The sequence below is a fragment of the Artemia sp. Qi Xiang Cuo genome, chromosome 16 (assembly GCF_049724085.1).
Source record: "Artemia sp. Qi Xiang Cuo chromosome 16, ASM4972408v1, whole genome shotgun sequence".
Classification (NCBI taxonomy): Eukaryota; Metazoa; Arthropoda; class Branchiopoda; order Anostraca; family Artemiidae; genus Artemia; species Artemia sp. Qi Xiang Cuo.
In genome coordinates, this window is record NC_142809.1 from 43483323 (window position 1) to 43507367 (window position 24045).

At 36.0% G+C, this 24045-nt stretch overlaps 1 long non-coding RNA gene across 3 annotated transcripts; it reads right to left on the reverse strand.

Annotated features, from left to right (window-relative positions):
* Nucleotides 1–441: 441 nt before the first annotated feature.
* Nucleotides 442–24045, reverse strand: LOC148942936 (uncharacterized). Of its 3 annotated transcripts, XR_016143100.1 has the most exons (4): nt 23955–24045; nt 9023–9489; nt 3135–3223; nt 442–815 (listed from the first exon to the last, which is right to left on the reverse strand). It is a non-coding gene; the product is annotated as an uncharacterized LOC148942936 (long non-coding RNA). The 3 variants fall into 3 exon arrangements; XR_016143101.1 differs by lacking the exons at nt 442–815; nt 3135–3223 and adding an exon at nt 5077–5619; XR_016143102.1 differs by lacking the exons at nt 442–815; nt 3135–3223 and adding an exon at nt 5077–5619 and having other exon boundaries at nt 9023–9494; nt 23955–24011.

Here is a 24045-nt window from a genome sequence, read left to right on the forward strand (position 1 = left end):
TCAACAAATAATGCGGTAATACCTTCGTCAATTCTAGGACCAGGTGTGGTTAATTTTTCATCAAGAACTTTAACGATACAAGAACAATCAGTGCTTGAAAAGGGTCCGAAATTTTGTTTTAAACCGGATAAAGTCCCCGTGGAAGACATTATCTCTTCAATAGAAACATCTTTGCATAAAAACGCAAATCTAATAAAAGATGTTAGCTTAGTAAGAGCTTTAGGTTTTATTTTAGTTTTACCACTGATGACGGTCACTGTATATGTGACCGAAATATCTGGTGTTTTTTGTGAATTTCTATCACTGTTATAAAAAACACTGTCTATTAAAAGGATTTTATCCCTATTTGAACTTTTATTTATCGTCATGGAAAGGCAGTGTGGTCTCCGAAATTATCTAGTTGGCTGGTATCGAGAAAGTACGACGGATTGACTAAAAGATTGACTAAAACAGTGAGAGCATTCATGAAGCGGCTTTCAAAATCACAGCACAATCTGTCTTATCACAGGAAAATAATCCCTTCTGAAAGTATCTTTAGTTGATCCTTCACTTCAGCGTGGTCACTTTCTCCCGAAGTCGACATAGTTACAAAATCAGGTAAACGGGAAGCTACTTAATGTGCACGCTTTGGTCTTTTACATGGGGAACCGGAATTCTGAAAATTTTGCAAAAGGTCTTCAGTGAGGTCGCACTCTAGAGAAAACTTACTTTATGAAAGATTTCATCGAAAGCTTTTTTAGTTCGCATGTCAACAATTTTATCTCGCGTAGTTGCAGAGGTCTACCACCTGCAGCTGCTCAAACACAGTTCGTGGCCTAAAAACAAATTCCGCTAGATGGGGTGAAAACATAAATCACCAGTTGATTTAGTTTTATTGATATATGTTAGATTGGCGGTGAAGTAATAATTTTTGTTCAAGTTTCAACTTCGCTCTTTACTTCTCGGAAAAACTGTTTTTTTTAGATTAATCTATGCTCGTTTTTGATTAAAATTTAATTCAGAAACAATACTGCTATGACCTTTTCAATTTATACGGAATAATTTCTGTTCGCTTTAAGTTTAAATGTTGTAGTTTCAGTTGAAAACCTATTTTTTTTTATATATAATTTCTAATCACCTCCAATCTAGGGGAGATAAGACACCTTAACCCTTAGTAAGGAGCTGAACTAAGGAGCCGTACAAGAATTGAAGCAAAAAATAAGTCTAGAGTGGAAAAAAAATCCGAACAGTATCGTTTCCTTTAGTAAAAAGATTAAAAAAAAATGTATGGTATTGCAAACTAGGCTTGTTTCCATTTCAAAATTTTGGGAAGAATTACCTGAATTCTCCTACAAAACTGTTTTCATTTGTCTTTCTTCCTCTTTGGATGCACAATCTTACGAATGGAGAGAATATTACGTAATGGTTCCAGAAACACATGCCTACACTTCTCCAGCCACTTTGTGGCAAGGTCAGGGGCATATTTTGCTATGGGGCACCTTCCACTCCCAGGCCTGTTTTTCCTCGAGGCCCTAGTTTGCCCCCCCCCCCCCACCTGAAATTTAGTTTCTCCAAAAATGTTGTCAAAACTAAGATAAGCCTGCATAATTCAAGGTCACAACAGAATAGCATGAGAATAAAATAGGGATGCTTTATAAGCAAAATTCACTACATGCTGTTACGGCCATCATAGAAAAACTATTCAAAATTTCATAAAGTTGAGCAAAATAACAAAAATTATTACTTCACAGCCTATCTAACATATCAATAAAACATGCAAATAAATCAACTGGTGATATTTCCCTATGTTTGTTGGATTACAGAAAACTAACGCAATACCATTTAAGGAGACTTAACAAGTATAAAGTAAAGCATTTTTAGATTGTTGCTTTATATATTTTTTTTCTTTTAATTGGCATCACTTCTGCGCAATGAGCTCAGTTCAATGATTGACTGTCGTTTTGGATCTGAAAAGGACATGGCCTTGATTTTTTGTAGACAAGTTCGAAGTGAAGGAATCTTTAGTATTAAGATTACGGACTCGCTTTAGAATTTGTATCACAACTTAAAATTCTCGTTTTTCAGAGACATAACTGGATTTCCAGAGTTCATATTACGGTTGATGTTCTTCATTTCAAGTAATACTGGGTGAAACCAAGATGTTATCTGATAAATCAATCCATTATTTTATAGGCTGATTAATGAGTAAACATATTTTTTAAAGTTTTTAAGATACTTTTAATTGTTTACTGAAAGTTACTGATATCAACTCCTGTAATAGATTACAGGCGTAATCTATTAACGCGTAAAAGCGTTATAGATTAGTTTGTTGTTGTGAGGCTACGTATTTACTTTTGACTTAAATCAATATTCTTGTTTTTTATACTTGGCTTGTGTTTTCAGTAGAGCGCTAGTTTTCTGTAATCCTACATACAGAAATATCACCAATTGATTTTTTGGACTGGTTTTATTGATATGTTAGATAGGCAGGGAAGTGAGAATTTTTCTTCCGTTAAATTTCAACTTCGCTCAACTTCCCTCGGAAAAACTAAGTCAATCTTTGCTTGTTTTTGATTAAGATTTAATGTAGAAACAACACTTGCCCATGATTTTTTTTATACGGAATAATTTGTTCGTTTTAAATTTAAATGTTGCTCCTTAGTTTCAGTTGAACACATTTTGACCTAACTTCTGATTACCTCCAATCTAGGAGATAAGACACCTCGACCCCTTATTAAGGAGCAGGACGAAGAAGCCGGACAACTGAAGGAAAAAATAAGTTTAAGAGTGGGAAATAAAATCAAAACTTTTGTTTCTTTCTGTAATTAGAAACAAAAAAAAAAAAATCAAAGACGGATCTTTAATTCTCGGTTAAAAAAAAAATTTAACTTAGTAGCACTTAGTGGCTCAAGGCGAGCAGCCTCGACACAAAAGGTTTAGCAAAGCGGACAGGTTAGCATATCTACATGCTTGTGCAAAATTTTGCTAGCTCAACACCAATGGGCCTTTAGGCTCAGGGAGTTATTTGACCAGTCCCTATATATAATCATTACTTAGATATGAATATAAATTTCAAAAAAGATCATTTCTTGTGTAGGTACGATAAATGGTTTTATAAACTAAGTGTTCATTTCAAAAATTTTGGGAAGAATTACCTGAATGTTTGCATTTGTCTTTCTTCCTCTTTGGATGCACAATCTTGCGTATGGAGAGAATATTACGGGGGAATTGTCAAGTAAATAATCTGAAATAAGTGTAACAATAAGTAATCCTTCTTTTACTATACAACTTCGAGTGGTTCCAGAGCCGCGGGCCTACATTTCTCCAACCACTAAGTGGCAGGGGGTTGGGGTCAAGGGTGGAATTTTCTATGGGGCAGAGGGGAAAACTGTCTCTCCCAGACCTCAGTCTTCCCCCAGACCCCGGTTTGCTCCCCTCCTGCTGGAACTTATTTTCTACAATGTCGTCAAAACTAAGATAAGTCTGCATAATTCAAGCATCCCCTGAAACAGGTCTGTTTTCTTTAGTACATCTTTTCCTTTTTTATTACTATATGGCTCGTTTTTCAGTTTTCTCTTATCTCATTGTCACTTGATTTGAGAAAGGTCTTGTAGTCCACTAGCCCCAGCTTCTCCACTTGACATGGCATCAAAAGGGCCGTTTTTAGTGCCATTCGGAACTTGCTGATGGTGGAATTTATAGGAAGGACATAGATGAGCAATATCTTTTATATTAGCTATTAAAACCTGCAATGCCAATGTGCACAATAACAATACACCCATACCGATACGCCCGATACAGATACATTGTACAGCCCTTTCCCAAGGGACTATGGAGGGTCATACCATCACCAAGACCATGAGTGGACCTTTTAACTATTTTGAACAAAATGGCTATCTTAAAATTTTGATTGAATAAATTTGGGGAGAGGGGGCTAGTTGCCCTCCAATCTTTTCGGTCACTTAAAGCCACAGTTTATATAATTATCCAGCATGATCATTCCCTATCTCACCCATTATAAAAACCCGGACCGAGGTGCAAGTGCTCCAGAGAACGTTTTTGCAGATATAAACATAAGCGGCATTAGATCTTTTCACGGGTAGACAAAGAATAATCACCTACGGAACAAGTACTGACAAAACCACTTGGCCGGCTCAACCAATAAGTGCAGAAATAAGTGGGAGGAGCTTTTTGTTCGCACCGAGAATGAAGAGCCAGAAATCATCTGCGGTAAACTTACTGGTATATTATATAAACTGTGCTTAAAGCACTAGCAAATTTAATTTCTGTTCAAATGAGTCATTAAACATCTATGATGGTTCTGGTCATTCTCTAGCCCTGGTAAAAAAAAAAGGACAAATCAGTGCTACCCATGCAAGTGATTTTCCTTGGTTAATTCTTCATTTTAATATTGAAATAGATTTCCTTCCCGGGACATGCTTTAAAAATGAGACTAGAAAATCACTGAAAAACACAGGATACCGATACAGACATGCCCGACACGATGCGGTACCAATACGCCTGATACACCATGACCACGCCTGACCACGTACAGCCCTTCCCCAGGGACTACGGGGGGTCATATCATCAAAACCATATTTCTTGAACTATGTTAAATAAAATGGCTATCTCGAAATTTTTATAGGACGACTTTGGGCGGAGGGGGCCTATAGGGAGGGGGGCTAGTTGCCCTTCACATCTTTTCGGTCACTTAAAAAGGCACTAAAACATCTCAATGATGGTCTGGTCATTCGCTAGCCCTGGTAAAAAAAAGAGAAAAAAAAAGAAAAAACGGAAGACAGATCAGTGGTACCCACACGTGATTTTCCTTGTTGTTCAAGGAGGGGGGCTGTAATTTCCATTGATGAGGTTTTCGACCATGTTGATTCCAATGGTACACTTCATTTTCATTTGATGCCAGTTTAGAGGGGTTTCAGGCTTTTTTGAAATCACCATAATTTCGATACGCAATAAACTTATTTTTAAGACGAACCAAAATAATAATTACCATTCTGACGTCATTTTTAAGTGGTTTTATGCATTTTTTTGAAAATCATAAATTTCTTTTCGCAATAAGCTTTTACTTTTAAGACGAACCAAAATAATAGTTACCATTCCTGAGTCATTGTCAGATGGCAATTTTTTCACTAGGTAGTTTTTTTCTAAACGCATTTTTTTACTTTTGGCTACTATGGGCAATGGTTCGCTCTTTACTAGGTTGCAGCGGTAGCTGCAACCATGATTCTAAGTTCAAAGCGAAATTCCCAACGTCCTTACATTGCACGGTGACTAATCAGCGACAAGAGCAATGAAAGTCAAGAATTCGAGCAAACGCTCAGAGTAGTTGTTACGAGTAGTTTGAATTTAAATGCAGTTCAGATCATCTATTGTCGAATACCCGAATACACTGTATTCCCGCCTCTGCCACTCAATATATTTCCATTGTCACTGTCACACCTGTTGATAAAAAAAAAAAAAAAGGAAAACAGAATTATGAATATGCGCGCATTTTGAACGCTAATTTATCCATTAAATAGAATTGTGCCAGCTTAATTTTTTCTTGGGCTTCGATATTGAAATTACGCAGGATAGAATAGTTTTGACTCGAAGCGAACATTATAGGCTAGTACGATCATTACCCTGGAAAAGAAACGAGTATTAGTCTATATCACTGGGGCTCATTTGGGAGGGGAAAGGGGCACAGTTCCCCTCTCCAGTAATTTGGAAAATATTACAATTTCTTAAGGAAATCTAAAAATGATAATTCATTTAGAAACTGGTTTGTGTAAGGTTCTTTTTTTTCCGTCAAAACATGAATTTAAACTAGGTTGAGTGGCACATTTTAAATTAACCTTTTATTTAATGAACGTCGATACGGCAAACAATACGATAGTGCAGCACGACGGGGTCGAGAATCTAGTGATGAGCCTCCACCACCGGACGGACGCGGAAGCAAGACTGCCATTTTAATGTTGATTATTTTTTATTTTTTTACTAGAGGCTGAAGGAGGGGACCAGAATACATGTATTGAAGTTTTTTTAATTAACCGACTAGTATCTTTGCTAAATAGGAACTTAAGTTATAAACAGCTTAAAAAGACGTTTAAGCTTTTTTTATGAATTTTCCAAGGGAGGGCCCCTTTTCTCAGCAGGGTATCCCATACCCCTGACCTTCGAAATGCCGAGATTACCCATGATCTGCATATTCATGGACGTCCTCAATGCAAATGAGGACGAATGATTACAAACAGTGCAAACAAAAAAGGAAGAAGACAAGACAAAAGCCGAAAAAAACAACTAAAATCAAGATAAAAGAATCACAAATGCCAACCAAATTCAATGATTGCCCCCTGAACAGTCCAAAAAGAAACCAAAATAAAATAAAAATCAATGTAAAATTGAGCTATTATATGCATGCGATTTTACTTCTGGATTGATCAAGTAACAAAAAAATTAGTTATTAAATTGTTGCTTTATCTTTCGGCATCCTTAAAAAAATAAATAAAAGGAAGTTGAAACTTAACGAACAAAAATTATTACTTCACAGCCTATCTAACATCAATAAAACTAATTCAAATAAATCAACTAGTGATATTTCCCTGTTTGTAGGATTACAGAAAACTAGCACTTTACTGAAAACACTAAAACAATATAGAAGTTTTGGTACGGTAAAAGTAAACCTTGTAAGGACACTTAACGGTATAAAAGTAAAGCATTTTTAGATTGTTGTTTTATTTATTTATTTTTTTTGTTTAATTAATCGTCACTTCTGCAAAATGAGCTCAGTTCAATGATTGACTCATTGCTCAGAAATGGAAATTCCAAAAAAGAATTTCTTATGTAGGTACGATAAATGGTATTATAAACTAAGTTTTGTTTTCACTTCAAAAATTTTGGGACGAATTACCTGAATTCTCCTAGAGAACTATTTTCATTTCTTTCATCTTCTTTGGCTGCACTATTTTACGTATGGAGAGAATATTACGGTGGAATTGTCAAGTAAATAATTTGAATAAGTACGTATAACAATAAGTAATCCTTTTTTTAATATACCACTGAGTGGTTCCAGAACCACATGCCTACACTTCAACTACTTAGCGGCAAGGGGTTGAGGTCAGGAGCGCGACTTGCTCTGGGGCAGAGGGGGCAACTTCCCCTCGCAGACCTCGGTTTTCCTTCCGACCCCAGTTCCCCCCTCCCATCAAGAATTTATTTTCTCCAAAATGTTGTCAAAACTAAAATAAGTTTGCATAATTCCAGCATCCACTGAAACAGTTCAGTTTTCTTTAGTACATCTTTACTTTTTTATTACTGTACGGCTAGTTTTTCAGTTTTCTCTGTCATTTTCACTTGATTTTGGAAAATTGGCTCCAACTTTCCCCCTCCCCCTCCACAGGATTTTGACAAAATTACGTCATTCGTGGGGGTATGGAATAGGAGATCTACTCAGAATGTCGTTGCAAACCATGAACTGGATGACCTCTTTTCCCGTTTGAATCAAAATGCTTGACCAAATACCTTCGAGGGAGATGTTTTTAAAAATGAGTGCATCACATTTATAAAAACAGTGAAAGTATCTGAAAATGATTTATATAGGAGAGAAGACAACAAGTAGGAATCGAACGCAAGACATGCTGTTAAGTCGAACGCTTTCCCGACACAGCCACGCCTCTAATGCATTTTGATACATTAGTATTTGTACGTTAATTGCGTAGCTTATTAAGGGGGCTGCAAGGAGGAACATGCGAGAGGTGTTCTTGCAAACCTCCGGTTACGTGTTTTGGACCATAATTATTACAATGATGATTTCGTTTTATACTTCCAAGCTTTTCTACTTAAGAAATGACATCAAAAGTATTTTCTTTAGTGCTATATCACACTTACGGATGGTAGAATTGATAAACATCACGTAGATACGAGCAATAGCTTTCAAATGAGCCATTAAACGTCACTCTAAAAAGTACTGGTAAGCCCACTAGCTCCAGCTTTTCCACTTGAGATGGCATCAAAAGTGCCGAGTTTGTGCTATTTGGCACTTTATAGATGGCAAAACTGATTAAAAGCACGTAGATATGAGCAATAGCTTTCAAATCAGCCATTAAACATCTAAGTTTCCACTAGCCCCTAGCTTTCCCCTTGAGACGTGGCATCAATAGTGCCATTTGGCACTTGCAAGTAGTTGAATTTATAAAGGAAACGTAGATGAGAAATAGCTTTTATGTGAGCTATTTAACATCTGTCTACGGCGTTTTTCTAGCCCGCTAGCCCCACCCCTTGAGAAATGGCACAGAATGCCGTTTTTGTGCCACATGGCACTTGCAGATGGTGGAATTTATGAAAATCACGTAGATGTGAGACAGCTTTTGAATGAGCCAATAAACATCTGATATTCAGGTGCACAAGCCCTGAAAAAAAAAAAAAAAAAAAAAAAAAAAACTCAGTTACTATACTACCCACGCAAAAGTGATTTTCCTTGTTGTTTAAGGTTGGGGACTAATTTCCCTGAACAAGGATTTCGACTGTTGATTCTAATGGTAGACTTAATTTTGATCTGACGCCTTTTTCGAAGTTTCAGGCTTTTTTCGAAATCACCACAAATTTCTTTTAGCAATAAACTTAATATGAACGGAAATAATAATTTATCATTCCTGAGTCAGTGTCAGATGCAGTTTTTTTTAAACGTGTTTTTTAACTTTTGGTTACTATGGACTGTGGTTCGCTTTTTACTAGGTTGCAATTACCGCTGCAACCATGATTATTAAGCAGAAAATTTGCCATTGTAAACCTCAACTGTCCCCCTCAATCGATCTGCTTTTTGGCATCAATCTAATTGTTAACATTACTTTCTATTAATGTCCCATACGATCAACATTAGCATCACAAAACTAATGAGGCACGAAACCGGTGTATTACTTGCAGATTACTGTGAGCCGACTTACCACAAAATGAGGACGTCACAAGACCCCCATGAGGTTTATTCTGGGAGGCACTCTTGGCAAAGGCTATAAAACACAGTTAAACAAAAACAGTAAAATCTACTTACTTTTTCGAACTGGATGACTGGGTTGGGTGAAGTTTCGTTCACACGTAGTACCCTGGTGTTTTTTTTTTCGGAGTATCCTTTGATGCGGTATCAGGACAGGAAAGTGACATTCCGGGGAAACTTCGCTGTTTGCTTCCATTGTTTTTTCTTTTTTAATTATACACAGGGGAATGTTTCAGGTGCCATTGGTTGCAAACTTGGATGAATTTCACCCGGTGACGAGGGTTTGTTTTACTCGCAACCGTAGCAAAATTCATCGAACCAAACAACGATGGGTCCCTAGTCCATTATGATAATAGAAGCGACGGGATTTGGTATTCAAAACAATTCTGGGAATTATCCGTTTCACCCTTCGTGTCGAAGGGTGTTGAACTTGTTTTTGATTAACCCTTTCCTTCTGGGAACAGCATGCAGGAAACATACCTGTCTTAATTGACATTCATGACTTCTTTTGTTCGAATGTAGAACTGCGCTTGAAAATAAATTTATTAAAGCCTTGTACGAAAAGCGTTATGGCTTGTACAAATTGCAAAAGTACAGTGATGCTAACTAGAGGGGATAGGGGCAAATGCCCCCTTTTTGAAACTTGGAAAAAACGGAAAAAACTTTTTTCAGTTTCTTGAATTTGTGCCAATGGAATCATAAAGCAATGATTTTTGAATTTATAAAAAGAATTGAGATTCTAAAATAGGGATTTAATAAAAAAAATTATAATCCCAAATCAAAATTTCTTTCCGGAAGATTTCGCGCTAATATTTTGTTAATTCCATAATTAGTTATTATTTCACGAAAGGCTTGTGTAACGCCTTTTTGTTTATTAACTGGCTTAAAAGACCTACAGAAAGGCACGTTACTTAACTAAAATTCATTCACTTATTTTTTCCAACTGGATTTCAGAAATTAGCATTTCTACTTCTCCAGCCCTACCTACTTCTCCAGCTCGGTGGTGATCTCCCTAGGTCGCTTAGATTTACCTCACTTTCATAGCTCTCCAATCACAATCCGCAGGTCTCAGAATCACAGGTTCGGGTGCATACAGAATTAAAATTTGGGGGTGCACCAACAGAATTTGAGGCTTCTTCGTTGGTGTTTTCGCCCCACCGCCCTTGTAATTAGTGCAACTTTTGAACTTCTCGGGGGGGGGGGGGGCGTAAACCAAAAATAACCCCTGGATCTGTTCGACCGTCCAAATGTAAAAACGCGTATATATTCATTATTTGGAGAAAATCGTCTTCTTTCAAAAGCTTTGCGGCGGTTTTCCCCTTCCATTGCGCCACACTGATGTGAAAAGTTTAGTATTGACTTTAGACACTATTCTTTCCAATTATGCAATTAAAATACATCAAAGTTAGCTGACACTGCTAAATGTTGATTTTTCAACTTTGGCAAACAGGGCAAAATGCTGCAGATACGTATTTTTGCCAGAAATATCTTTGCAGGGGATTTTATTAGGACATTCTTGCATACACCCTTCGATTCCCCTCTGGGCTGAAATCAGTTGTATATCGAACTCGGAAAGTGACCATGTATATATACACGTTTTTACCTTTGGAAGGCCGTGCCTCTGTCGGTGGCACGTTAATATATATTCTTAGAGTTCAAAAGTACTAACACTTGCTTTTAACAACTGTAACGAATAACAAGATTTAGCATACCAAATAGTTTACACAAAAAAATTGCCTTCCTTAGGGGAATGGCGCAAATGTCGCAATTATTCGGGGATTATAAAACTAGAAAATGTGAAATTATCTTACTGCGATAGGCGAATGGACAACGTATGTGTGCATGATTTTACGAACAGAAAAATTATACGTACTTCGGCAACTTATTTAAATATGCTATTTTTTGTAACCCTATGTTATATTACTAAAATGTTTATCTCAGTATTCACTTGCATACTGGCCTTCTGATTATATTTTTTCAGAATATTTTGTTTCATATCTACCCGTTAGTTAAGTGTTCATTGGAAGACAATTTAAATGTTAAAATTTAGCAAAATATAAAATTATCAGGCTGAGGGCCTGATCCACCAAATGATAAATTTAACGGAATATCTATCAGAATTATAAAAAATTATCCTTCCCCCCAAAAAATCATGTGTACGTTTCCTCTACATATTGGGACTGCAATAAAATTAACAAACTTAACCCTAAGGTTGCCAGGATTCAGGCACGTGGGAGTATGACTAGGCTTTTTATGATTCAATCGAACAAAATCAGATTTTCTACATATCCTGACAATTTATTTTTATTTATTTCGCTGTTTTTTCCCAAGTAAAGCTCCCGTATACAGTAATTTTTTTTAAAATGTTATTTCATTCTACTATGATTTTTATTAAACTGCTGTGGTCAGTCTATTAAAAACGGTCAGCCTAAAAGACTGTGGCGTTGGAAAAAAACAAATCCAAAAGAACCTTTAACCGGTGGTTCCTATCGTTTTAGATGTGTTTCTCTTGTTATGAATTATTGACTAAATCAGCAAAATGCCTGAGCCAGGGCCGTATCCAGGATTTTTCGGAGGGGGGGGGGGGGTTACAAAAGGCTTTTTTTCGTTTTTTAACCAAACACATTTAGGGAGGGGGTTCAACCCCCTAATTCCCTCTGGATACGGCCTTGGCCCGAGTTCTATTAAAGTCACCCAGTTGAAGTGAAGGCTTTTAAATTTTTCCAGGTGAATTGTTTACGAACTTCATACTTGTACAGCAGAAGCGGGAAGCTGGAACGGCAAGAAGTTTGTAGAGCGTATGAGCAATTCGGTAGTTTGTTTCAAGTGTTCGTCTACTTATATTTAGGTATTTCGTCAGTCATACGACCTTTTGATATCCCACTGACGATTTGCACCTTTCCAGACTCGTGATGTTGAGAACTTTACAAGAGAAGCAGTGGCGGTTCTGGCCATTTTCGACCGAGACAAAATCTTGATCATCCCCCCCCCCCCGTTCCAAAATTTTTAGGCCAAATTTTAACAAATTTTTCGTTTATCTCAATTTTCATTTCTTTACATTTTTTTCATTTATTTATATCTGCTTATCTTACTTTATTCGGGAAAAGATGAGAAATATGAAAAATTTCGGTTTCAATTTGCTGCCTAATGTGCCATTTTATTTTTAATAAAAATAAAATTTTACGAATTACAGGATGCTTAATGTAAGATTATTTGAAATTGCGTTCCAAAAATTTCTTCACCTGGGCCAAGTGCCTCCACCTAAACCAGCTCTAAAGAGAAGGGTTTTGTAGATGAAATTGCCGAGGATCTGGAAGCTCCAACCAGACGGCAATAGTATATTCCGACACGCAAAACTACGCACAATTATTTGGACAGTAATCATAGGCACAAGACTACAAGTGTTTATTTCTTCAATTTTTTTCAGGGATTTCGTGATATTCAATGAACTCCAACCCCTTCTCTCTAACTCGAAGAAATAGTTACTGAGGAATGCTAAGACAATCTAATCAAACAAAGGGAGTCAAAACTTGCTATAATTGTAAGCGCTTTAATTCCTTTAGCAAAAAGCAGTTTTAATTATTTTTGTTTGGCGAAAATTAATTTCAGTCAGGCTTCTTTTTTCGATGGCTTCATCTTTGTGTACTCGCACTACTTGATGTAATTCCATTTAATTAGAATTATTTAATTTTAAAATTTAATTTAATTATAGTTTAATTATTTTAAAAGAATATAAATCCTTACTAGTCATTATGATCATTAGAACCCACTCATTAAAAGAAAAATCAAATGATCATAATGATCATAAATAAATACATAGCAAAGTTCTTTGTCACAATATCCCAATGCTGATATGAAAATGCAAAAGAACAGCTAATAAAGTAGCATTTGATTTTAGAAGGATTTTTTTAACATGCTAAATGTAATGAGACAGCTGTAGTCTAAACTATCGTTTTAGATGTGAGTTGGTATTCCGGAAATAATATAGAAATACATATAAAATAAACTGTTCTTGGGCAACTAAATGGTGAATGTTGAGTAGAAAATTTGTTGGCACTAGTAGATCAGAATAGCTTGGATGCCGAACGAACAGGGAAGTTTTTTGCTATATTGACTTGAATATAGTATAACTGCAGAAACCAAGACGAATATGACGATGAAAGGCCGGACGAGTGTAGGGTCTAGTCATGATTAGCAATAACATGTCACCAGACACTATCTCGTCGGTCTGCCACCGTAATCTCAACGTTGTTGACTGTTCGCAGTATCTTCGTCGACTGAACTAAAACTCAAATGCTCACCATTTTGTAAGTTCGCTCTCAAGACCCGGAGCTAATCCCTAAGGTTATAATCAAGGTTGCTGAACCTAAGAGCCAAAGGGTTGTAACAAAAGCTGTCAATCAATCAAAGGGATTGAAGGGGTGAAAACGAAGTAGACACCTGTGTGTTCGATAATGAAAATCAAGTCTAGACTGCATTTCCTCGGGCATAAATTTTAATTGCAATGTCAGAGGAATGGAGCATGCACAGGGGAGAAAAAGGGGATACTTGTTCCACAAACTAGATGTGCCGTTTTATTTCTGTACTAAATCGGTAAAATAGTAGACAAAAATGTTTTGTTGGGTATATTTTTCTTTATATTACTGAATAAACGATTCATGTGTAAAACTTAAATCCTGTATCAATCTGTCTGTTCATAGGCTACCCGAAAATCGCGAGCTAAAGATTTTCCTTCGATTGTTTTCAAAAATTTTAAGTTTTTAAGGTAGTACCTGATTTTCACCAGTTATCACTGAAATATAAAAATAAGCAAAAACATCTTTTTTGAACTCGAGAACGCTTTTTGACCGCAGAAATTCAGACCTTACAGTTTATTGCTTCCCAAAGACAACTACACATTCAAAGGAAACCTACACAAAGCTGTTCGGTACTTCGTTTTTATCTTCTGATTTTTTCACCCACGTTTCTTTTTTCTAAATGTTGGCCGAATATAGGTCTCATTTAAAATTCCCAGAGTAACTCAAATTTTAAGATAAATGTTTTCACTTCAATTCAAAAAAAAAAACAGATTTTTACTGTCTTTGGTACTTCGAATTTAAGGCTTAAAATATAGGAACAGCGTTCCATTTTGATTATTCATGGCAATGTTTAATTTAAAATTGTTATCAGTAGCAAATTTGGTATTTGACATAAAAATATCACTGTATACCATGCATCGATTTCTTTTGCAAATCTTTCGCTTCGCTTTTCTGATCTTAACGCTCATGCTACTTGATAGGAGTCAGGCTGGAAATAGAATAAGTACAGTTAGGTTGTTACAAAACAGAAGAAGGTTCAGATTATTTTCTGTTCCCCTCTACCCTCCCGTAAATCCTAGAAGGAAGCCCATGGTTAGAGGGCGTGAAGCCTGCAAATCAGCTTAAACGCACCAAGATATTTTTGACAATGATAGGAATACAACAGAAATGTGTGGACAGTCTGTAGCTCAAGACCGTGTCCAGTGGGGGTGGGTGGCTGGATGGTAGCGGGTTTGAGCCCCCCCCCACCCCAAAAAATTCCGGCACTTAACATGACAAAAAAAAATGAAAAAATTTAATACGTTTTTGAAGTTTTTGTTAATCCCCTCGAAAAAAATAACTCCCCAGAACAAAATCCTGGACACATGCTGTTGCTTATGAAATGCTTACAAGACAAACCAGATGGAAGAAAACCAAAAGAAGTAACATTTTAGCCACACTAAGGACGCAGTAGCATAGCTGGGTGGACAAGGAAGTACTCAGTGCCCATGCGTAGCGACAATAATGGGGTTTAGTAGATAATGTCATATTTTTAGGGAATATACACCAACTTACGTTGTGAAGGGGCTGACTGACCCAGACGCTGAAAAATTTACCTACCGCTTTGTAACGTTCATTTGATTAGCTTCGGTAAACAAATATTCTGATTGAATTTGCTCTGTGAAATGACAAGAAACTTCAAAATATCAACTTTTTTTTACTGATATTCGATTTTGTGGTGGTAATTATGTGGTAATTTTATGTAGATATGGTGATTTGAAGTCCCCAGGGAATTCTCGGTCTGTGTTGCCTTTTTTAAGACTTCGAATTAGTTGAATTGATTTTAATCTTAGATGAAACAGATTGAAAAAAATGTGCCAAAAAAACAGATTCATGATACTATAAAACAATGTCAAGTCAGCTTGAATGTCACCCGTCGATATTTCAAAAGGACACATGCTACAAAATATTTAAAGAGTGGTCTAGCCTTCAAGATACAAAAGAAAACGGGTAGTATAAATTCCTATTTCTGCATTTTAGAAAAGGGGATAAGACGCATTTTGGAAATGAAGCAAATCTGATTCTGAAATTTCTAAAATAAAATGGATGAAGCCAATCCATTGAACGTGTTTCATTGTAATTTACTAATACCTTTTTCAATCACAGCCGTTTTCAGGCTAATAGGAATAAAACAGAAAAGCTTTTAGCTGTTCTAAATAGCAAGAATGTTCGATACTTATTATGCTAGTAGGAACAATTTTATTAAATTTATTGTACAGTTATTACACCGAATTTCTAAGTGAAAACTGGCTCAGAATTTGACGTCAAGTCCACTAAACATGAAAAATCGTTGTATTTACTGTAAGCAAACCAAAATTTTCCGAATTTTTCGACGTAGTAACATCGCAATAAAACATTTGAAACACCCGTTTTATGATCGTCCATCTTTAGTTAGGACAGCAAAAAAAAATTCCTTAGAGATAATTGTTCCATTATAAAGTGAAAATGCCTCATTTTAGCATTTTTTAAAACTGATGGGTGTTTTTTTTCTGTCGTCTAAAAATGGGACCGTCATTTCAAACTTCAAAGCAAGCATACTATTCAATAAAGCACTGTAGTAAATCGCTAGTTGTTTTTTGAGTGAAGAAACTTGCATTTTATATTTCCTCCATTATTTTTTTGCTCAAATTATCGTGTTTTCTCTTATCATTCCGAATTTGAGGAATTTGCAGCTGTTAGCAACAGTTTAATAGAACAATTTTAGGACGGACATTCTAGATGGCATTGACTGAATAACAGGTTTAAGTCTTGTCAGAAATTTTGTTTTGTTACATTGTTTTAATTTTTGTCTTGTTAGGGAACAACTGGCTCGCAAACTATTTGCCAAATCGTAATAATTGGGTAATAAACTCAAACCACACTGAAAATTTTCAGGGATTGTAAAATCAAAAGGACATCAAGGCAACAAAAAGATTTTAAAAGCTTACAATTTTAGGAGCACATTTTAGATTCCACTGGATAATTTTTGGGTGATTTTCACAGATGAATGTTAATTTAGATTTTCAAATTCAAGGAAGAATTAATTTTCTTATTTCAAGGACAAATTTAATAGTGGGATTTGACCTATCAGAAGTCAAGTCAGAAGACCCTAAAATAATGAATATTTAAATCCGAAACCACTGCTTGTTTCTTTGTAATGTACTGATCAACAAGTTGGAAATGTCATTTGTTTAGCATCCGTTTAAACATGCATTAAAACACGTTGTCGCATTTAAACATTGAGAATAAACAAGTATTTAACATAACTATCTGCCAACTTTAGATCCGGAATTCGTCAAAATGATGAAAAATTATTTATTCTACCATTCCAATTACTTTCTTTGGCGTTAATCGTTTTGTCATGTAATTTTAGATGTTTCTATATGAACAATGCATAAGGACTAACGCATTACAAGCCGACCAGTGAGTTGAATACATGTGAATAGAATAGGCATGTCGAGGACCATACCAAACCTAGATGTTTAGCAAGCGAGAACTAGATATAAACATCAAAATCGGCCCTAGAAACGATTAAGGAGGGGGAATTAATTGAGATTCTAATCAAAAATGCTGTGTTGTGACTCCTTCACTCCTGAGGTAGCATTCAGACGCTGAACTAAGTCCGACTAGACCTTTCTCTTCAAAAGTCGAACCAAACGAATAGTGCATTCACTAATCGATATCGAGACAGGATCATTTCCATACCTGCTATTACAAATACAAATGGTTTTATTTGTGAAAAAAAAAATTCTGAAAACAACCTTAAACCAATATAACAGCCCATAAGAATATTTATTAAAACAAATGCAGATACAATACTGATCAAAACCATATAGTGGCCATGTTATCAAACGGGATCAAGACCGTATACAGAGGGTTTTGCAGATTGAATCCGTCTTCCCTTCTCACTTCTGGGATAATTAGCAGTTTCCCATTCCCCCGAAATGCTATACCCCCCTCTCCCCGAAATGCTATATTTTCCCGAAGGTGTGGACCTCATTCAAGTTATTAAATTCATTGATTATTATTGTGACCCCCCGAATCAAAAATCATACGTAGATGTCTGCAATCCTATTCCAGAAAAATACTATCCTATTCCAGAAAAAAACCTAGTCAATATATTCCAGAAAAATACTCGCAAACCTTCCATTCAGATTTTCTTATCCAACAGAAAAACGATTTAATCTTATTTTGTCGTATGAAACGAATCGGCGATCCGGCCCCTGTCTAGAGAAAATTAAAGATAATTTCGATGACAGGAAATTAAAGAATTTCGATGACATCTCAGGCCTGTTTCCACCATCTAAACAAAAAATATATCCGTAATGATTTCATTAACAAATCGTATTATAGCCAGCGGGGTGCTACCATTTGGAACAACCGTCACAAGCAACAAACGTCAGAACCACCAATCGTCACAACATCCAAAAAAATTTATAAAGTAATAAGTATATAATAGTTTAGAAACAAATTTCGGCTATATATTTGCACATCAGGGGGGTGGGGGCTAAGCATAACATATAAATACGTAACATAACCTAGGTACCTTTTCCCCCTAGACCCCAAAAAAATAAAATTAAAATTTTGGGTGTTGTGACGGTTGGTGACACTGACGGTTTTTTTTTTGTCGACGACGAATTTTGTGGATGTTATGACTTTGGATCTCCTGACGGTTGTATGTTATGGCGCCTTTCCATCGCGAGCTTACATGAGATCCAACTCGATCCAATTGCTAACCATTTTTAGTGAGACTGAGACGTTGTTCGACAACTGACAGATCTTGAATGCAAAAAAATCAAACAAATTTCTTTGCCTGGAAATACGCGGTCATGAGTTTGATATCGGGTGCGATAGGGCCAACGATCTTTGTAGTCGAGAAACGTCCTGAACCTACAGATTTAAGACTCAAAATTTCTGTATTGGAAATAACTGGACAAACTGGAAATAACTTGTTCTAAAACTTATTACATCTTCATCCTTATTTTTTTAAGTTCTGAGATGCTATCTCAAATCTTTGGTTTAGAAATGAAGCTCCCATTTTAAATTTCCTGTCCAATGTCCTTACCAACGTTGCCTTTGCCCTCTTACTACTCTTAAGACTAATTGATATAAAAACGGTAATCGTTTAGAACATGTGCAGTCTATTATTTTCACATAAGGTAAAGCACCACTTCTCGGCCGATATTTTCTTTTATATAGCCAAACACATACCAAGCCAAAAAATAAAATCGAGAAATGATACCACTCAACCCTATAACTTAAATTTCACTAAAATGGGACAATTTTCGCCCAACTTAGAGGGACAAAAGTCGAGCTTAGATGTTTTGGCAAATAATTTAACACCCAGCTCAAATTACTGATACTACTAACAACTCACCACAGCACCAAGCCGCTCGAGGCCCACAGCTATGCACTCCTTCATCCCGATCTATCCAAAGCCCCCTCTTAACGCCCTCCCAGGACTTTTCCATTTCCCTTAAGTCTTTCTTTGTAAAGTTCTAGTTTAGCCACTTATTGCTATCTTGGTAAGGGGTAGGGATGGGTCTAGAGACTTAAGGGTACTTCAAGTATTAAACGTACTCTTATATACTGTATATGGAATGTCAAACTGGAGATGCTAAAGACATCGGAACAGATACCCACCAGACTGGTTATTTCAATAGACCGCTATTAAGAATTGGAATGCATAGAGTAGTTTTCATTGCGTTTACGATATTTAAAATTGATTTTTTGGGGTTTAGGGGGAAAGGGAAAAGTACCTAGGTTAGGTTACGTATTTAATATATGGTATGCTTTACCCCCCCCCCCATAAGGTGCAAATATATAGCCCAAACTTGTTTCTAAACTATTATATATTCATCCTTTAACTCTTTCAGCTTCACAACTTGCTCAATCCCAATTTATGAGATTTCAAAGATCCAAATACATTTATTAAATTTTGAAAAAAAAAACATTTATATGCATCAAATTCTACTCAAATAACAGGATTGCATTTTCAGAACTAAAACCATAGAAAAAGAAACTGATAACTGAAAATTAAGGTAAAATGTTTTGTCAAAATTCCAATAGGTAATATAGACCTATCAAGTAGGAAAATTTCTAAGACTTGTAAATCAGAAAAGGGTCAACATGGAAGCTTGGCAATACCTCCCCAGAGTGTTTTTGGCCCTGGATTCATTACCGAGTTTCATTCTCCCAATCTAACCCCTTTCCAGGATAGCAAAAAGCAGCTAAACTAATATTTTACCGTCTTTCTTAACTATAACTCCCACCCCAACCGCGAACCTTCAAATTAACGATGTAAATCGTAGCACTGTTCGTTTTCGAGATTGTTTTACCAATGATGCCATAACACCAATTATAGCCGTAGCCGAAGTTTTCACTCGCAAATCCAATTTAAAGCCCCTAGTGTCTAGCAAGGTCGTATCCAGGGGGTGGGTGGGTTGAACTCCATCCCCCCCGAAATGTTTGACTCGTAAAAACGTAACAAAAATGGATATGAACAAATCTTCTATGAAATGAGGTTCTTTTGTAAAACCACCCCGAAATTTTTTTTTTTAGTAAAACCCTCTCCGAAAAAAATTCTGGGTACGGACTTGGGGCCTAGACGGACCCTAAAGCGACATTTAATTCTGACAATTCTATTGAAATCAGTTTTTGCTTTTAATGAGTCGAGAATTTGGCAAACCCGTTTTAACGAAGAATACATGACGAATCACGAGATGATAAAAGAAACATTTTGGATTGTGGGACCATCAGGGGGGGGGGGGGGTATTGTCATAATAACTACTATATTGAAAATGAGCATAAACTGAGGAACGTAATTGTACTACGTGATTTGCCACAACTCTTACCAAGTAGTGACAGGAATTGTGTTACTATTCTAAGCTAAACGTAAATGAGAGGCGTCACTGGGTCCCAAAGAACTTGCAGCATCTCTACAGCAAAAAAGAAACAGATGTGTACCTCAATTCGGATTTTTTTTCAAAGGTTAAATCATCGCTGTTCAACCACTACAATATTTACAACTTAAAGGAGCCAAATATTAATGGATGGGGATACCATAACCCCGACACACCAAAATAGCACGATCTTCAGCAACAACAAATTAAAACCCCTGTTCAATCTAACCTTACCTGACTAAAGTTTATGGTCTCCTTCGACCTGTTGTAATAATCTGATTAAAGTAATTCTGTCTAGATTTATCGTGCGTTTTTTCCTAGGTTAGGGGCAAATGAGCAATAAAGACCTAGGTTCGGGGCAAATGAACATTAAAGAACAAGTAAAGCTGGCTTTTCGATGTGGAAGTCATCAAGAAGAAAATTTTAGTGAAATAAATTACTTTCCGCGGGTTTTTTTCACATTTGGCGAACGTAGGTTTATTTTTAACTTGCTTGGACCTTATTATCCATGTCTGAAAATCGATATATAACTTACTGATATAGCCTACAATCGTGACGCAACGATGCCAAAGTTAATATCAATTTTAGCCGAGATCCGAAACGATCACACCACTGGCGAGAATGCGGTTGTAACCAAACTATGATGATTTGCCATATATATTATTTAATTCGCTACGCTAGCTTGCCGAAAGCCTCACTAGAGGGAACATTCCAAACGGATCAGGTATAAAGGATGAAATTTAAATTCTCGTGAATTACATATTCCATGACCAAACCAGTGAAATAAACGTATACAGTAGCGTCAATTACGGAAATGCAAGGGGAAATTTTATTTTTCAAAATCTAGGGCTGGGGCATTTTTTCAATTTAAAAAAAAAATACCTAAACAGGAATTTTTAAATTAGAAAAACCCCTTCAAAAAATATTTTTCAAGATGTCGGAAGAATCCAGGGGGAGGCGCAAATAACTCCCTCCTCCACTATTGAACCCGGTATATACAGTTTTAAAGTATTGAATATAAGCATTAGGTAAGCATTCCAATCTGAATGACGTTTTATGGATGGATGTGAAGGATCTCAAGTACAATAAAGTGCTCTTAACAGTGTTGCTGGATCAGCTTGTGAAAGAAAAATCTTGGTTCACATATTTTATGAACTGAAATCCGCCAAAACGTGGCTCGAAGCAATCGAAAGTTCGTAGATTTCTCGCCCTAACTCCCAAGTTTCTCCACCCAAGAAAAAAAACTGGCTCAGCGAATGGAAATCCCTGCATTGTCCTCAAGGATTTTGATGAGCTCAAAATCAGAACCAGAGTATGGGTAACGAGTGGAAACTGGCGCTAGTGTACATAAAAAATAATCTATCGCTTGGCGATAAAAAATGCAACCACTAACTCACTGCAACACCAATCCGACTGATCCCAACACAGTTAGGTGAAGAATAAAAAATGTACTGTTAAGTTACTAATTTAAGTAATATTATAGTAACTGACAATATTATGCTAAATATTTTATTAGTTTAGATTTCAGAAGCGTTTTAAGGGCAAGAACTGTTGAAAATAACAGCGTCGATCAGAGAAGGAACTAAGACCAGATTCTTGCAGTTTGGTGTACAAGTACTTCATTTAGAAAATCCCACCTGAAGGTAAAGTGCAGTTAACCTTTTCTGAGCTAAGCAATAAAATAAAAAATATTTCCTGGCGCTATAGGAAACGTATGAAGCCCGAAAGGTAGTGACACCAAACTTAATTCCATTGAAATTGCTTAGTGGTTTTCAAAAGAATTCAGCAAACGTATTTTAACAAAGTACGAGATACAGCAAACGTATTTTAACAGACATCACGAGGTAATAAACAACGATGAAATATTATTTCGGGTAAAATTCTAGTTTAGCTACTTTTTGCTATCTTGGAAAAGAGTTAGGTTAGGAAAATGAAACTTTCAGGGATGGATCTACAGACTTGTATGTCCCGGAGGTATTTTGAACTACCTACCTCTACTCTTTCAGCTTCACAACTTTGCTCTATCTCGATTTACGAGGTTTCGCAGATCCAAATACCATTTCTTAAATTAAAAAAAAAAACACATTTATATGGATTAAATTCTACTCATAACAGGAATTACATTTTCAGAACTTAAACCAGAGAAAAAGAAACTGATAAACTGAAAATTAAAGTAAAATGTGGTTTTGTCAAAATTTCAATAATTTAGGACCTGTCAAGTAGGCAAATTTTTAAGACTTATGAATCAGAAGAGGGTTAACATGGATGCTTGGCAATACCTACCCGGAGTATGGTCCTGTACTGAAAGTTTCATTCTCCTAGCCTAACCCCTTTCCAAAATAGCAAAAAGTAGCTGAACGAGAATATGAAACTTTCAGTGATGGGTCTACAGGCTAAATTATGTCCCAGGAAGGTATTTTGAAGTACCTATCTCCACTCCTTCCCATCTATGAGGGTCCTGAAATTTGCCTACATGACAGGTCTATATCTATTGAAATTTTGACAAAAACATTTTTCCTTAATTTTCAGTTAAAAGTTTCTTTTTATCTGGCTTTAGTTCTGAAAATGCAATTCCTGTTAGTTGAGTAGAATTTTAAGCCATATTTTTTTTTTTCAAAATTTAGGAAGTGTATTTGCATATCTTTAAAACCTTATAAATCGGGATTGAGCAAAGTTGTGAAGCTGAAAACAATTTTTTGTATTTCATTTAAGCAGAAGATCTATTTTACAAGATTTCACTTTTTATAACACAAGGATTTTTAAAGGTCATCAAAGGTCAGGACCCTCTAGAGAGAGAGTAGGGGTGGAGATAGGTACTTCAAAATGCCTTTCTCCCTCTAGAGGGTCCTGACCTTTGATGACCTTTAAAAATCTGCGTGTTATAAAAGTGAAACCTTGTAAAATAGATCTTCTGCTTAAAATGAAGTCGAACAAAATTGTTTTCGGCTTCACAACTTTGCTCAATTCTAATTTAAGAGTTTTAAAGATATGCAAATACATTTCCTGAATTTTGAAAATTAACATTGATATGGCTTAAAATACTACTCAAATAACGGGATTGCATTTTCAGAACTAAAGCCAGAGAAAAAGAATCTTATAACAGAAAATTAAGGTAAAATTTTGTTTTATCAAAATTTCAATAGGTAGACCTGTCATGTAGGCAAATCTCAGGATCCTCTAGAGGGAGAAGGAGGAGAAGTACTTCAAAATACCTTCCCAGGACATTTTAGCCTGTAGACCCATCCCTGAAAGTTTCATTTTCCTAACCTCACCCCTTTCCAATATAGGTAAAAGTAACTAAAGTAGAATTTTACCAAAATAAGGAATACAAGGTGCCACTTTTAGTCACAGCTCTCGCCAAGTAGTGAGGAATTAGGGTGTTACTTTAGGGTTTATTTAAGAGCTTCAAATTGGATATGCAAGGAAAACGATTATTATATTTCGAAAAAGGCATCAAGTGCTGTTTATCTTGTCCCTATGTAACTAATGGACTTCGTCTCCAAATTTACCGTCTCTAGGCCTCTGAAAATCTATGTAAATTCTCTGAATTATACGAAGCACAAATTTTGTTGTTGAACTGTTTAGCTGAGAAAAGGGGATAAAGCAAACGTTACCTATATCCCTTAAGCAGTAGGAATAATCGAAAAAATAATTAAGGCTTGATTCAAACAGTTTACCTGAACTAAGATGTGAAACCTTTTCAGTCAATGTAAAATCAAAGGGTTGATAAAGTTCAAACTGTACTAGGTTAGAAGTTGTAAGATGACTTACCAATGCTCCAAGTGGACTGTTACATTTTCTTGTAACCAGACTATTAGATCATAATTGTTGCGATGTCTTGCACTAACTGATAATTTCAAAC